Source organism: Protopterus annectens, chromosome 16.part0 (genome assembly GCF_019279795.1).
Source record: "Protopterus annectens isolate FY-2018-M chromosome 16.part0, PAN1.0, whole genome shotgun sequence".
Lineage (NCBI taxonomy): Eukaryota > Metazoa > Chordata > Ceratodontiformes > Protopteridae > Protopterus > Protopterus annectens.
In genome coordinates, this window is record NC_056750.1 from 617,407,044 (window position 1) to 617,424,373 (window position 17,330).

The 17,330-nt window shown below is 43.1% G+C and overlaps 1 protein-coding gene across 1 annotated transcript in view; it reads left to right on the plus strand.

The window, feature by feature from the left end:
• The window catches only part of LOC122790284, a 388,810-nt gene that overhangs the window by 122,083 nt on the left and 249,397 nt on the right, over positions 1 to 17,330 (plus strand). The window lies entirely within an intron of this gene.

Genomic DNA, 17,330 nt, shown 5'->3' on the forward strand with positions numbered 1-17,330 from the left:
CATGTGTGATAAAGTGTCTAACAGCTTTAAAGCTGCTAGTGTGACAGATGAGCATTTCATTTATGCCTGATGTCTGACAGTAATAAAGTACCTTACATGCTAATTTCAAAGGCTTTGAAAGCCAGTAAAACATTTTGTGTTACTCCACTTTTCTTTTGTAACTTGTAATACATGAAGCAGATAAATAACTCCATGCACTACAAAGAACTAAGACTGGATTACCTATCATAACCCTTTTTTATGTATTCTTGACACAGATGCCAAGATTCACCTTTTGATTAAAGGTAAATTTCTTGTCATCCATGTCTCAAACACAAAATAAGCTAGCCATGATCAGAAATCCACTCACAATCCTCTGTGTTGCACTTTTCTAAGCTATTATGCTCTAGTTTCATGTTAAAGTATATATAGTATCCACCATGGAACAACACTAGGAAAAGTAACAGCTTTAAAAGCAGTAAAAAAACATTATACACACACACACACACACACACACACACACACACACACACACACACACACACACACACAAACACACACAAGCATATACGGAAAAGACAGAAAAAAAGTAGTTAATAGCTTTTAAAGTTGTTAGTCTGTCACATCTGCACTTGGCTTCTGTCTCTCTGGCAGTTCTGAGTGCTTTACAGCTTTCAAAAATGTAAATCACTTCACACTTATACAATTTTATCTATGTAACTAGTAGCATTTTAGAGAAGCTGAAGCTCTGCATACTACAAAGAAGTAAGAAGAAAGAGCTTTTTGAGCCTAACTAATTTGTTTGTATGCTTTTGACATGGATGTGAAGATTTACCTCTCGAGCACAAGATTCACCTATTCAGCTTCATTTCACTCTGGTCTCTAACTTCATTTTATTGACCTTCATGCCTCACAACAAAGCAAGTTGCTTATGACTGGAAACCCAGTCTTAATTCTCTGTATCTTCAATATATATGATTAGGATTCCTTAGATGTTCTTCATCCCACATTGCTGCAGTCCTAACACTTGGGTAGTCCGCTGTCCCAGTCGGCCCGAATACCAAAGTATAAGGCTGACGTCGGTCAAGGCGCATTAGTCTGACGTCAGGACGTCAGGGTACAAATGCGCATGACCGACGTCATATCCTCAGTCTTTTTTGCCGCATGGTCCGATGCAGAAGCAGTATTGCGAGTGCAGGTTGGCGTTCTGAAATTTTCTGAAGTCGGAGTTTCAGACCGAATCAAAGTTGGCTAAGTACCCCGTTGGAGAATATTTTGGTTTTTTCTTGCCTCAGTATTTAACCGGATGTCAGAAAAAGTGAATAACTGTATTTCTTGTGGGAAACAGATACCTCATAGGGATTACCATACCTTGTGTATACCTTGCTTAGGGCCTGAGCACGACATTGTTGGATGTCGCTCTTGTGCTAGATTTAACAAACGCACTATAAAGAGAAGATTAGACTGTGCCAGGTTAGTTTTTGGGAAGCGTTGTAATTATAAAATGCCGTCGGATGCTCCGACGCCCGCTTCGTCTAAAAAGCGCAAGGACAAAGCAGCAAAGCCTAGGTTGGAAGAACCGTCTGTCCCGGACGTCGGTTCTTTAGAAGGCTCGGTGGAGCCGGAGGTTCTGCCAGAAGTTTCTTTGGAGTCTCAGGGAGAGACTTTACTGTTACAAGATGTGTCCTCTCAGGAGGTAGGCCAGGCTGAAGGGGCTTCTCAGGTAGCTGTTCTCCCTCCCTTCCTAAGGTGGTTAGGCCCTCCCCTTCTGTTTCCAAGGCTTCTTCGGGAGGCAGGCCAGGTTTAACTTCAGTGGGTGTCTCTCCTAGTTCTTCAGGGTCTTTGCCTAAGAAACATATGCTTAAAATGGCAGAAGATTTGATTACTATGATTAGAGGTTCTATGCCCCCTCCTGATAAGAGGCCTAGGGTGGAACCTGAGCTTGAGAGTTTTGAGCAGTGTTGAGGCTTCTGAGTCTTGACTGAAGACTTACAGGAGTATCCTCCTTATTCTGATTCTGATGTAGATGATTCTACTCCTTGACTTCTCCTCCTGAGGATTTTTCTTTTCAGAGACTCTTCATTCCATGAGGGAGCATTTTAAATGGGAAGGTCAAGATTTCTCTGATTCCAGGAAGAGGCTTAGGGAATTTTTGTTTCTACCCCAGCATAGGCCTTTAGCTATACCTCCTGTTCTGGATGTGGTGGAAGATGTTTTTGCAGAGGCTTCCTGAACCCTGATTCTTTGCCTCCTGCCCCAGTTAAACCGGATAGGTATTATAGGGTGCCTGAAGCTCATAAGTATCTTTTAAGAGTCCTAGGGCAGACCCAGAAACTGTTTCTCAGGGGCCTAAAGGTGTTAAGGCTTCTGTTGTTAAAAATCCTGTTCCTCCTGATAAAGAGGCAAGGGCTTTGGATAGATGGGGAAAGAAGGTGTATACTTCTTCCACTTTAGCCATGAGGGCTTTGAATTGCCAGTTCCACATGTTAAAATACCAAAATTATCTCCTTTCACAATTGAAGTCTAAGGTGGATGCTCTGGCGGAAGGTATTGAGTGTAAAGAGTTGCAGGATTTAGTTCATGTTTCTGAACAGGTGGGTAAGCATCCCTTGCAATGTGGTTTTGATGCTGTACAGGCCTCTTCGAGGGTGGCTGCCACTGGTTCTGTTCTTCGCAGGCACGCCTGGCTGAGGGATCAGAATTTAGCTGAGCATGTTAAGACAAGGATTTTAGATGCTCCGTTACAATCTGATGTGTTGTTTGGTTCGCCTGTGGAAGCAGTTTTAAAGAAAATGGAGGACAAGGCTAAGTCTATGCAGACTGTTAAAGATTTTTTGCAGGTTCAGCCTCCGAAGTTTAGTAGAAATTGGCCTACTAAGGGGTGGACATATCCTTCTTATGATTCCCAGTCTAGGGGTAGGTCTAGACGTGGTAGGGGTAGAGCTCAAGGTTCTTTTAGGCCTAGAACAGGAGTTCACCTGCTCAGTCTTCTGGTGAGGGCAGGGGTCAGTCCTTTCGTAAACAGACCCAATGACCTGCCTCTTCAGCTGCCAGAGCCTTCTCATCTGGCAGCACCTTTGGGAGGAAGGCTGGCACTTTTCAAAGAAAATTGGAGTTTAATTACCCAAGACAGATGGGTATTGGATATCATTCACCACGGTTACAGGTTTTATTTCCATACCTTGCCTCCTTTCAAAGGCATGCCAGACATTCCTCCTCTACAAAGAAAAGAGGCCCACAAGCAAATTTCTCTGTTACTCCAAATAGGGGCCATTCAGCCGGTTCCTGTGCCAGAAAGGGGCCTAGGATTTTATTCTCGCCTGTTCCTAGTACCAAAAAAGGGGAACACGTGGAGACCAATTTTGGATTTATCTATCCTCAACACTTATCTGGACATTCCCAAGTTCAAAATGTTGACATTACAACAGCTTTTACCTCTGCTGGGCAAAGATCACTGGATGGTAACTTTAGATCTCAAGGAGGCTTACCTTCATGTGCCTATCAGACTAAGTTGCAGGAAGTATCTGCGTTTTCGAGCTGGGAATTCCCATTATCAGTTCTCTGCATTGCCCTTTGGCTTATCTACTGCACCCAGAGTATTCACAAAAGTTCTGGCTCCAGTGATAGCTTACTTCAGGCTAAAAGGAATACAAATCTATCCTTACTTGGACGACTGCCTGATTCTGGCTCAAGAAAAGGAAGACCTTTTTCAGCATTTGGAATATGTGATAGCAGTGCTAAGATGCCTGGGGTATTCTGTGAACGAAATAAAGTCCAGTCTAGTACCCTCTCAAGACATGTGCTTTCTGGGTGTGAGACTGAATACAGCAACCCAGATGGCCTTTTTAACCCCGGACAAACAAAAGAATCTTTCCCTTTACTTCCATCAACTATCTCTTCAGTCCGGGCTGACTGCAAGGACAGTCCTTCAAGCCTTAGGGTTCATGGCATCTTGTATTCTGGTGCTTCCCAATGCCAAACTGCATATGAGGAAGCTGCAATGGTATCTCAAAATGTATGGACACAGCACTGCCAGGATTTGGACACTGTCATTCAAATAATACCTTGCATTCAAAAGGAATTTTTGTGGTGGGCTCAGGAATGTCACCTAAACAAGGGACTCTCTGTGACCCGGCCAGAGGCGAGTCAGATTCTAACGACAGATGTCTCAGACATAGCTTGGGGAGCTCATCTGAATGGAAAGTGGATACAAGACAAGTGGCCTGCCAGACTACAGCATCTACATATCAACATGAAGGAGATGTTAGCAGTCCAGTTTGCATTAATGGCTTTCAAGGAGTTACTTCTTCCAGGGCAGGTGTTGATTCTAACAGACAACACAACTGTCATGTGGTACATCAACAAACAAGGGGAACACATTCTTATCCTCTATGCAGGCAAGCAATGATTTTGTGGGAGACTGCTCAGCTTGCAACTAAATCTTCAGGCAAGGTTTCTGCTGGGAGCACAGAACTCCTTAGCAGATGTGTTAAGCAGGCAAATCATGGATCCCCACGAGTGGAAACTGGATCTTCATGTATTTCAGAAATTGACAGTGTCATGGGGAACTCCAGACATAGATCTGTTCGCTTCTCCACTAAACCACCAGCTGCCAAAGTTTTGCACAAAAGGTTTCATCACACAGCTTGGAAAGTGGATGCTCTTTCTTTCAGTTGGAAAAATCTTCATGTGTATGCCTTTCCACCTCTGCCTCTCCTCCCAAAGGTACTCCTAAAGGTCAGACAAGACAAGCCAAGGATGATTTTAATAGCTCCAGATTGGCCTCGGCAACACTGGTACCCATTACTGAGGAGTCTGGTAAGGAAGCCTCCATGGCCTTTACCTTTGATTCCACACCTATTGTCTCAGAGGGACGGTCATCTACTCAATGTCAAGCTTCACTCTCTTCATCTAACAGCCTGGCATATTCTGTTTTGAACCACAGCAGGTCTCAACTTCCTCAACAAGTTTTGAATGTGATTATGGAAGCCAGAAGACCTAGTACAAGGAAAGTGTACGCAGAAAAATGGAAGAGATTTTTATTTTGGAGTGCAGCAAAGGATTTGGAGGTTTCTGAGCCTAATTTGAGTGTGGCTCTTCAATATCTTACTGAGTTATTGGACAAACGTTTGTCTTTCTCTTCAATTAAGATTCATGCTGCAGCAATTTCAGCTCACTATGATTGTGACCCACCATTGTTTTCTCATCCTTTGTTCAAGCAATTTCTTAGAGGGGCAAAGAATATAAGACCCCACGTAGAGCTCCTACTCCTGCTTGGGATCTCAATTTTGTGTTGGAGAAACTTACTCTACAACCTTTTGAGCCTGCGGCTACTGCTGAATTGAAATACTTGTCATGGAAGACTGCTTTTTTGTTGGCCATTACTTCTGCAAGAAGGGTTTCTGAATTGCAGGCCCTTATGGCGGTTGAGCCTTTTTTGATTTTCCATAAGGATAGGGTATCATTACGTACTAATCCTTCCTTTATGCCTAAGGTGGTTTCTAGTGTGGCTTTAAACCAAACTATTCATTTGCCTACTTTTTATGCAGATCCCCAAAATAAGGGGAAAAGATTTTGCACACTTTAGATGTACACAGGCAGTTGCGTTATTATTTAAGCAGGACTAAGGATTTTAGGCAGTCTCAGCAGTTGTTTGTTTCTTTTGCTTTGAGTTCTCAGGGCAAGCCTGTGTCAAAACAAACTATTTCTAAGTGGATTGGGTTTTGCATTGCATTTTGTTATTCCCATCATGGCAAGGAGATTCCAGCTGGGATTAGGCCTCATTCCACTAGGGCTACTGCCACTTCAACAGCATTTCTAAGGGGTGGCAACTAAGGATATTTTGGAGGCAGCTACTTGGAATTCAGTGCATACTTTCTCTAAGCATTACCACCTTCCTCTCTACTCTAAATCTAGGGCTGGTTTTGCCACGGCTATTTTGCAGGGCATGTTGACAGCTCCTGCTTCTTTATGATTTGCCAGCCTCCCTTACCTCTGCTTTGGGATTCTACCCAAGTGTTAGGACTGCAGCAATGTGGGATGAAGAACATAGTACAGTTTTGTACCTACCATAAATGTAGATGTTCAAGATCCACATTGCTGCAGTCCAATTTACCCTCCCTCCTTCCCTCTGTGTTTAGGGGTGGTTGTGTGGGTGGGGTTGTACTTTTGTAAATTTGTATATATTGTACATATATTTGGTACAGGAGTGTTTGGTGTTTTTTGGTTTTGGCCTTATCTTTTTAGGGTCTTCTGACATCTGGGGCAAGAAAAGACTGAGGATATGACGTCGGTCATGCGCATTTGTACCCTGGCGTCCTGACGTCAGACTAATGCGCCTTGACCGACGTCAGCCTTATACTTTGGTATTCGGGCCGACTGGGACAGCGGACTACCCAAGTGTTAGGACTGCAGCAATGTGGATCTTCGAACATCTACATTTATGGTAGGTACAAAACTGTACTTTATTCATTTGACCTAGATGAAGGGGGTGTGCTGGCTTCAAAGCAACACCTATTCACTGCTTTCATATTCATTGGGACTTACTAATACCTTAGTGGAAGGAAATTAAACTGCCTTGGATTATGCTGCATTTTCACTCTCACTACAAACTGTCAGCTGATTGTATTCACTTGTTAACTCATTCTGGGCATACTGCATGATTTTAGAAGGGTTTTCACAGGCCTGGAATTTGTTAGATCACTACTTGAGATTTTCTTCCTGAGATTTTTGAGCATCAGATGTTTGTTTTCAAAGGATGCTAGGTCCCTAGTGACAGTCTGAGTTTAGAATATACCAGTTGAGGTTCAGTGTACTGCTTGTGGCTATGCATTGCTGAACAGATTCCATATGTTTTGGCAGTGTAAGCATGTGTTGCCATGGTGTAGATCTGCAGTACTCTTGGCAGAAAATGTGAGAGGGGTTATCCTACCATTGGGCCCTGCTTCTTGCCTTTTTATTGATTCAGTCTTAGTGAATCCCCTTCTAAGCTTTCAAAAAGAGGTGGCTATTGTATATACCTGTTATACCACTTGGTGGCTGCAGCATAGATATTACCAAAGAAACTTCAGGTGCCCCAGAAGGTTAAGGCAATTTATAAGCAAATTAAACAGATGGAGGGCTTGCTGTACTTTGATATGTGTCACTGTTCTGCAATAAGACCGCATCATATTTTTTTCCAATAGAAATCATTAGTATATAGTTTTTTTATCGTTTGCACTTATTAACTATTCTTGCATTATTATTGGCTTAATGGAACCAAACCTCATGTTCCCCTCTTTTTTAGCCTGTTTCTTGGATAGTTAATGGTTTACCATTTTTATTTGCGTAGTTTATTTTAAGAATCAACTTAGTTCTTATATTTCTTGTTGTTGAAGGTTTTGTGAATTCTGAACATGTATGTTTTTGCAATAAAATATTTTGAGCTTTTTAGTATTTTTAACATAAGAGGCTTCCAAGAAAACTGGTGGCTCCTGCTTAGGATCTTAACTTTGTGTTAGAGAAGTTGACGTTTGCTCCATTTGAACTAACTTATCTGGCTGAATTAAGGTTCTTAACATAGAAAACTGTTTTACTGAGTGTTCTGACCTCTGCAAGAAGAGTATATGAGCTGCAAGCTTTTACTGTGAGTTAGCCTTATTTCATTTTCTACAGAGACATGGCTTATTTGAGAACTAATCCTTTTTTGTACCTAAAGCAGTATCCAAGTTTACTTTAAGACAAACTATCCAACCTAAAATGAGAGAGAGAGAGGATAATCCATAACTTGGATGCCCACAGACAAGTCGGGTAATACCTTGACAGAACCAACTCTTTCAGATCTTTAGATCAATTGATGTTAAGTTGTCTATCTCGCCTTCATTCTTGCTGGTTGGGTTCAGAGCCGTCTGACTCGGCTATCTACTAAAGCTCGAGAGCTATTTACTGGCTCAAGGCCTCACCATATCCCACAATGCTTGGTGCTAGATACCCAGATCTCGTTTGCCGTTTCAGCTATGAGGTTGCGCTTTTACTGGCTCAGGTCGTATTAATCCTTTTTTTCTATTATTAGTTAATATTTACCTTGTATTTTTCTTAGATATAGTTTTACCCTTGTAGTATAGTTATTACAGGGGAGGGAACAATAATAGATGCCGCCCGAGGGGCAGAGGGGGTCCGCAAAATCAGGATAGCAGAGAATCTTTCTCTGACAAACCCTTTCAGCACCCCTGAGGGGCTGCCCGACTGTCCACCTTCGGAGGCAGTCGGGGGAAGATTGTCACTGTACCCAGAAGCCTGGCATCTCCTCACGCAAGACAAATGGGTACAGTCCATCATATCCGAGGGTTACAAAATCCCCTTTGTCCACACCCCTGTACAAACAACCAAGTCCCTTCCAGATGTTCCACCCGGTCTAAGGGAACAAGCAGTGCTAGAAATTTCAAAACTGCTAGAAAAAAGGGCCATCCAGCCAGTCCCAGCAGACCATCAAGGATCTGGAATTTACTCCAAGTTCTTTTTGGTACCAAAAAAGACAGGGGACTGGAGACCCATTTTGGATCTCAGCAGGTTAAACAAATCTGTTCAAAGAACAAAGTTCTGGATGGTCACTCTTCAGTCCATTCTACCCTTTTTGGGTCAGGACAACTGGATGTGCTTCATAGACCTTCAGGATGCGTACTACCATATCAAAATGGACAGGTGCTCCAGAAGGTTTCTCCGCTTCTGGCTGGGAGCCAGTCACTTATCAATTCAGAGCCCTGCCCTTTGGTCTCACCACAGCCCCCAGGGTGTTCACCAAGTGCATGGCAGTGGTTACGGCTCACCTGAGACAGCGAGGTTTCCAGGTGTTTCCATATCTAGATGACTGGCTCCTTACTGCTTCCACCAGGCATCAGCTACTGCGAGCCAGGGATTATACCATCCAAACTTGTTCCATGCTAGGTATCTCAATAAATTTCGAAAAGTCTGCATTATCACCTTGTCAGTCTATAACCTTTATAGGTGCAAGATTAAATACAAAAGATCTGTCCGCAAAACTTCCTCTAGACAGAGTGTCAGACATTCGCCAACATGTGCAGGTCTTATTACAGTGCAAGAGGATTCAGGCCAGATTTGTACTAAAAACGTTGGGTCTCATGGCAGCAGCAATCATATCAGTTCCCCTGGCTCGTTTTCACATGTGGATTCTTCAGTGGATGCTTTTTACCCAATGGTCCTTTCAACAACTTCCGATGTCTCACAAGATAATAATCACTCAATCATGCAAAGACCACCTGGCTTTGTGGATGGTCTCCCCTCTAGTACTCCAGGGCAGACAATTTGTTCTTCCTTCTCCTGTTGCCACGGTGACCATGGATGCCTCCCTGATCAGGTGGGGGGGCACTTTCAGGGCAGGACTGTCCAGGGCACTTGGCAACCTCTAGAGTACCACCTGCACATAAACGTCTTGGAGATGAGAGCAGTGCTTTTAGCGTTGCAAGCTCTTCAGGACTCTCTACCTACCGGGACTATTGCAATTCAAAGAGACAATATGTCTGTAGTGTGGTACATCAACAAGCAGGGTGGAACCAAGTCATATCCCTTATGTTGAGAAGCACTCAGACTTTGGCAGTGGGCGATCTCCTCTCAACAGTTTCTGATAGCAATGCACATCCCTGGGAAGTCCAACGTCATAGCGGACAGGCTAAGCAGAGCTATTCTCATGCCTCATGAGTGGTCTCTCAATCAGTTAGTACCGGACAAAATTTTCCGCAGATGGGGTCAGCCTTGCTGCGACCTTTTCGCAACTCTTCTCAACAGCAAGTGCGACAATTTCTTCACTCTCTTTCCCCTCCCCGGCCACTCCCCCAGAGACGCTCTAGTTCACGATTGGCCCCGGGGTCTTCTGTATGCATTCCCACCTTTTCCCCTAATTCCCAAACTAATTCAGAAGGCGACCGCATTGGGATCCAGGATTTTACTCATTGCCGCTTACTGGCCTCGACAAATTTGGTTCCCATTCCTGCATCGTCACCTGCTGGAGCAGCCTTGGAATCTGGACCCAGTGCCAGACCTCTTGGTCCATCAGTCGGGCGGGTTGCACCAATCCCTTCAGTCTCTCAACCTCACAGCTTGGTTACTCCACTTCCAGCCTTAGCCAGGCTTCCACATATTTCCCAGCCAGTGCATGAAATCATCCTTTCTTCGCACAAATCTACCACCAGGAAGACTTATGCTAGTAAGTGGAAACATTTTTCTTTCAGGGCAGAGGCTAGGAATATAGACCCCTTTACAGCCCCTGTCCATCACATTCTAGATTTTTTAGCAGAACTCTTTCAAGCTGGTTCCTCGTCTGCCACCATTAGGGTCCAATTAGCTGCTATCGCAAATTTCCACACTGGCCTGTCAGAAACCAGCATCATGTCCCACAAACTTTGCAAGGCCTTTCTTAAAGGAACTATTTTGCTTAGGCCCCCGGTCAGAGTTCCCCCGCCTCCGTGGGACTTGAACTTGATATTAGCTTCCTTGATTCTCCCCCCTTTTGACCCTGTGGCTTCCTGTTCCAAAAAAATTGCTGTCCTGGAAGACTTTCTTTTTAGTAGCCATCACCTCAGCTAGGAGAGTTTCGGAACTTCAAGCCCTCTGTATTCATCCTCCTTACCTTGTGTTTCATAAGGATAGAGTTTCACTCAGGACTAATCCTTCATTTCTGCCCAAGATACCTTGCGAAACCAACCTGAATCAGGCTATCGATCTACCTATCTTTTTTTCCTAACTATTCGAACAAAGCTGAACAAAAGTTACACCAATTGGACATTCATAAGCAATTACGTTTTTATTTGGATAGGACTAAACAAACTAGAAAATCAGATCAACTCTTCCTGTCCTATGCTGAGGGCAAACAGGACCTGCCAGTTTCTAAAGTAACCTTATCCATGTGGTTGTCCTCTATTATTACTTTGATTTATCAGCTGAGACATAAAGAACTCCCTACTAAACCTAAAGGTCATTCCACCAGAGCGTTGGCTACTTCAGTAGCTTTTCAAGCAAGACTACCAATGGAATCTATTTGTGCTGCAGCCACATGGGCCACTCCTCATACTTTCATTTCACATTATAAGTTGGATATGGCCTCTAGGAGTAGAGCTGATTTTGGTTCCACTGTGCTCAAGAGTGTTCCGATGAGCCACCCAGGACTAAGGTGCTAGGGACGCTGTCCCAACCAGCAAGAATGAAGGCGAGATAGACAACTTAACATTAAGAAGTTATGTACCTACCATAACATTCCATGTTAGTTGTCTTCTTCTCGCCTTCTTTCTTGCGTCCCACCCTCCATCCCCCTAGCCTGGACAGACCAAGAAGAGTCCCTTTTTGAGGCCTTCTTCCTCTGGCTGAGTCTTATCTGGGTTACGTCCTCCTCTGTTTTAGTACTGTAGATAAACCTTGTAGTTTGGACAGGTGTCCTTGAAATTTTTCTATCGTGTTAGCTCTGCCAAACGAGATCTGGGTATCTAGCACCAAGCATTGTGGGATATGGGGAGGCCTCGAGTCAGTAAATAGCTCTCGAGCTTTAGTAGATAGCTGAGTCGGAGCCGAGGATCGACTCCGAACCCAACCAGCAAGAAAGAAGGTGAGAAGAAGACAACTAACATGGAACGTTATGGTGGGTACATAGCTTCTTCTTCATTTCTTTTGAAAGCAAGAAGAATGGACAACCTCTTTCAAAACAGACTATTTCCAAATAGTTGATTAAGGCTATTGTCTTTTATTGCACTCACCCTAACAAAATTATTCCAGGCAGGGTCAAGGCCAGCTCTACCAGAGCCTTGGCTTCATCTATGGCTTTTTGGAAATGTTTGGATTCTAGAAGTATTGCACAAGCAGCAACTTGGACCTCTATACATATGTTTGTATGACATTACAAGTTTTATTCCTTTTCCAGGCCTAGATCAAGGTTTGCTAGGAGCATTCTCCAGGGGCTCCTGGACCCTTTGTCTTCTACCACTCAAATGTAGTAAGTAAGAGTAATCTACATATGCTAAGGCTACTGCAGCAGTGATCAATTTGGTGAACATAGTTGTGTAAGTAAACGTACCATAAGAGTAAATGTTCAAATGATCACTACTGCAGTACCTGCTCCTTCCCTCCACCCCCTTGTTTTGTTGTTGTGTTGTTTATGCCAGGGTGTGGACACTTATTTTTTTATCATTCTTATTATTTTCCTTTCAGGGCTCATCCTCCCTCTCTCTTTTGGCATGAAAGCTCTGAAGGACTTTGAGCCCGAACCTGTCTTTTTAATGAGCTCAGCTCGGGCTTACTAACAGGTTGCACATGTGGAAGATACCTGGAAGCTTTGGAAGCTTCATTTTCTTTTGATCATCTGTGTGATATAATTTTAATTGATTTACAATCTGAAGTTCATACTGTAAGTATAAATACAAGTAGTAGGTGTTCACCATATGTACTAGCTTACAAAACAAGCAATTAAATATATATGAAGGTATGTGCATATGATATAAACAGAATGGGAACCCAGTTGGTAGAATTTTAGGGAAGGAGACAGTCACTGTCTGTATATAAGAAAAGGTTTTAATATCAAAGAAAAGTTGGAATCTGGGTAGAATAAACAATTAAGGGTGAACCTGCAAGTTAGCAAGAGTAGCAGCAAAACAAAAAATGGCTAAACGTGACTAGTAAAGATTCATTAACAAAGTATCTAGCATTATAGTACCTGGCTACCACTGAATCAATGGTTGCAATGGATATTTTAATTATGCTGCTAAAGGAGTGGTTTATATTGCTGTTTGTCTTGTGACTTCTTCTAAGTTGGCAAAGCTCAGTGCCGACTATGACACAGGATTTATCTACATAATTATACTATTAGAATTAAAGATGATACCAATGCACATAGCAAACATGAGCAGTTATATAAAAAACTTTAAAGGGTTTATATATTTTTTTTTTTTTTTATTCTGGAAAATGTTTTACCAGCTCCCATGACTTACAAATGCAACTGTGGCTCGGTGCAGCTCAGCAGCCAGGTATTAACAAAAATAATTTCCATTAATTGTGTCCTTACAAGTGCTCCTAAACTGTAAAATTTGAAAGACTTTTTATTGAGAAATCAAGTCATTGTTATTTTTTTTAAAGTTTAAAATGTTTTTATTGTCATGTGATCAGTACTATTTGATTTTAATGCCATTTATAATGCATTTTATTCTTGTTCACTCTGACATCTTATTTTAATTGAAGATGAAAGCATTAAATTATGAACTGAGTTAGTTGGAATGTGACCATTTTTTGGTTTGATGGTGTTTTGGTTCTTAATAAGTATATATATATATATATATATATATATATATATATATATATATATATGTATATATATATATATATATATATATATGTATGTATGTATATATATATATATATAGATATATCTATATTTATCTATCTTTACAGATACATACACACATATATATATATATATATATATATATATATATATATATATTTTTTTTTTTTTTTAAATTGATGTGCAAAAATATTAATGACATCAATTTCTACATGACAAAACTCAAAAAAGCATTGAAATTAGACCAATTACTAAAAGAAAAAAAAATCACCTTCATCCCTTTTCATGTATGCTAATCCTAATTCTAACCCTGCCATTGCCCTAACCCCAGCCCTTTGTATTACCTCACCAAAAATTCTTTTCATAGCAGTACATGTTCTATAGTCCTATCTCGCCTTCATTCTTACTCTTGGGGGGATCAGAGCCAAACCTCGGCTCCGACTCTGCCATACTCTAGCTTGAAAACTTCTGGTTGGCTCATGGCTAGGAGGTATCCCATGATGCATCACTAACAAAACCCAGATGTCATTTGCCGTTCGTTCAGCTCAGACGTGATTCTTCTTGGCAATGGCTAAGTGAATAAAAGTTAGATAAAAGTTGGATAAAATAATCTTGTGTTGGTAGTTTAGTGTGTTTCTTGTAGTCTGTTTCTGTTTCAGACTAATTGCTGCTTTGTTTCTGTGTGTACTTTGTTTGGCCATTCTTCCGTTGGCCTTTTCTGTATCCCTGCATCATTATCTCTGTGCTGCTGGTTTCTTTTCATGTTTCCTCTCTCCTTGGGCTAGGCCCATTTAAATTAGAGGACCTAGTCCTCGTTTTTGATCCTTCTCCTCTTAAGACTAGGCCCATTTAAGTTAGAGGACCTAGTCCTCTGTTTGTCTTGTTTGTCTATTCTATCTGTTAAATAGAGTTGTTGTGTATTGTTGATGGTGGTTTTTGCACTATGTCAAAAGGCACTAAGGATCATAAGCCTTCGGGCTTCAAATAGCGTACTAAATGTGCCCAGAAAATGTCCTTGACTGATGGGCACAGTCTGTGTGTTTACTGTTTGGGGGCTATCCACCTCCAAGAGTCTTGCCTGTTCTGTCATGCTTTCAGTCCTCGTGTTCATCAGGAGAGGAAGAACAAACTTATTTTGAAAGGACTATTAAAACATTCCTATGAGGAGGAATTCGCATCGTCATCATCCAGTTCTAAATCTCCTTCCAATTCTAAGAAAGACAGACCAAAAGCAACAAAAAGACAGTCTCCAACCCATTCTGTATCATTGGAGCTGCCAGATAAAAATTACCAAAGTGGCTACACCCTCGTCGGCTCCACTGTTTTTGGTGCCGACAGAGGTTAGTCTTGTGGCTCCATCAGTTTTGGCTCCAGGAGCTTCGGAGCCGGTAACTGAATCTACATCTCGGTGCCGGTCAGCTGAACTCTGACATGTTTCCCCGACTCTTAGGTCGTCTATATTCCAGAGATCTAGATCCCCCACTCTATCTTCCAGGTCCTCTAGGAGCCTGTCTGATGAGGACATTGAGAGAGTGGTGCAGAGACTACTTCAGACTTCGGCGCTGGAAAATTTACTTTTGGCTCTGTCCCAGTTGGCTCCGGAGCCTAATGTGCCCTCACACCCTGTCGATGTTTCTCCAGGCTTCTTTGAGCCTTCAGAGCCAGATTTGTCTGTGCTTCGGGTTGTGGGAAAGGTCGGTTCCAGCTTCCTCAGTTGGTCTCTCTGTTCCGATATCCACTCCGACCCTTTTGGTGCCGTCCGTGGGGTCTAGGGTCCTTAATTCTCCAGTTGGGCCTGAGGGGGATGCTTCAAATCGAACTTTGGTTCCAAGTCTACCTCTCGGTGCTTCGGGGTGGGTGAGCTTGGACCCAACATCTGCCTTGGAGCCCATCTCCTCGGCACCAAGGACTACCTCTCCATCTTCGGAGAGGAGGGCATCCTCGGAGCTGGGAGGATTGGCCTTCGAGATGATGAGGAGTGTGCTGTCCAGGTCTTCAGTTTCAACCAGAGGTACCGAAACTCTTCCCCCTAAAGCGCCAAATTCAATCTCATCTCAAATTCCTATCTCTTCCAACACAGTAGAGACTCGCAGCATCAGGAAACTTCCATGAGTGGTCCCCAGTCTTCCAAGGTCTCCCCAGAATACCTTTCTGAGGAACTGCCTAGGAAGAAAACTTGTAAGAGGAAACATGTTGACTCCCCTGATGAGTCTATTACATCACACACTGACCATGAGGAGTCAGAAGGGTCTCCTAAGTCATCCTCTGATGATATCTCATTCGCAGATATCCTTGAAATCCTGAACAGAGAGGCAGCTGGCCCACCACATCCCCTTCTGATGAGTCAGTGTACCTGAAGGCTTTCGGGTCTCAACCCTCCACCTCTTGGGTGTCTCCTCCTTTCGACGAGCTACTGGATTTACTGAGTCGAAAGGTGTGGGAATCTCCTGATTCTGTGGAACTGGTTCCTAGAAGACCAAATATATTTTTGTCAGCAACCCAGGACAAGGACTTTCTTACTAAGGGCATTCCAGTAGATGCCATGGTGGTGGCAGCAGCCACCAAAAAGGAACTTGCTGAAACATCCTCCACTGTCCATCCACCGAACAAGGAGTCTCGAACGATGGATAGGTATGGGAAGCATGTCCTTTCTTCAGCAGCTTTTACACTTAGATTGCTGAACTACCTGTCTCACTTCACAAGGCTCCAGAGAGATGATCTAAAAGAGCTGGGAGATACTCTACAGGATAACATATCTGATGTGGTATCTCAGAAGGTCAACACACAGATGTCTACCCTAAACTCTGTTGTGAACTCCTCCATGAGGCTGATATTGTACGCAGCGGATGGAGCGAGTAGGGCAGCGGGTTCAGGAGTCTCTCATAGAAGACACTCCTGGATGCATTTGTGTAACTTTGCAGAGGCCTTTAAGTCTACGTTTATCAACGCCCCCTTTGACGGATCCTTATTGTTCGGAACCAAGGTAGAGGACACACTCACCAGGTGCGAGCAGGAAAGAAAAACCCTGTCTGCCATGGGAGTCCATTTTTCCATCCCTTATAGACCTTATCCCAAAGGGCAGAAGGTGGCAAAATATGGTTCAAAAAATCGCAGAGGTTTTTTTAGGACGCACAAGGTGATTCCTTCTCCAGAGGCAGAGGAGGAGAAAATAATGGTAGATTCTGCCATAGAGGCAGAGTAGGTCCGCAGAACCAGGGAGACCGTGATTCCTTTCGTGGTCGTCCCTATCAGCGCTCCTGAAAGGAGGCCCAACTGTGCATCTCTGGAGCCAGTCGGGGGTCGTATTTCTTTATACCCAGAAGCCTGGCACAACATCACTTAAGACAAGTGGGTATTAAAGATAATTACCAGAGGTTACTATATTCCCTTCTATTCTCCACCCCCTCCGACCAGACGAATCCCAGATATGCCACCGAATCACAGGGATTCAGCAACTCTAGAAATCCAAAAGTTGCTTGTAAAGAGAGTCATCCAACCTGTCCAAGCTGACCAAGTAGGATTAGGGACTTACTCCAGATTCTTTTTGGTGCCAAAAAGAACAGGGGACATGAGACCCATTTTGGATCTCAGCAAATTGAACGAATCTGTACAGAAGTCCAAGTTCTGAATGGTCACCTTACAGTCGATACTCCCGTTGTTAGGGAAAGACATTTGGATGTACTCCTTAGACCTCCAAGATGCATACTACCATATCAAAATGGACAGGGCATCGAGGAGTCACTTACATTTCCAGCTGGGAGCCAGTCATTATCAGTTCGTGCCTTGCCCTTTGGTCTCACCACAGCCCCCAGGGTGTTCACCAAGTGTATGGCAGTGGTTACGGCTCACTTGAGAAGTCAGGGATTCCAAGTGTTTCCATATCTGGACGACTGGCACCTGACTGCCACCACCAGGCATCTACTGTTACACGCCAGGGATGCTACCATTTCAACTTGCCTGCATTTAGGAATTACAGTAAATTGGAAAAAATCTGCATTGTCGCCCTCTCAGTATGTGAATTTTATTGGCGCCAAAA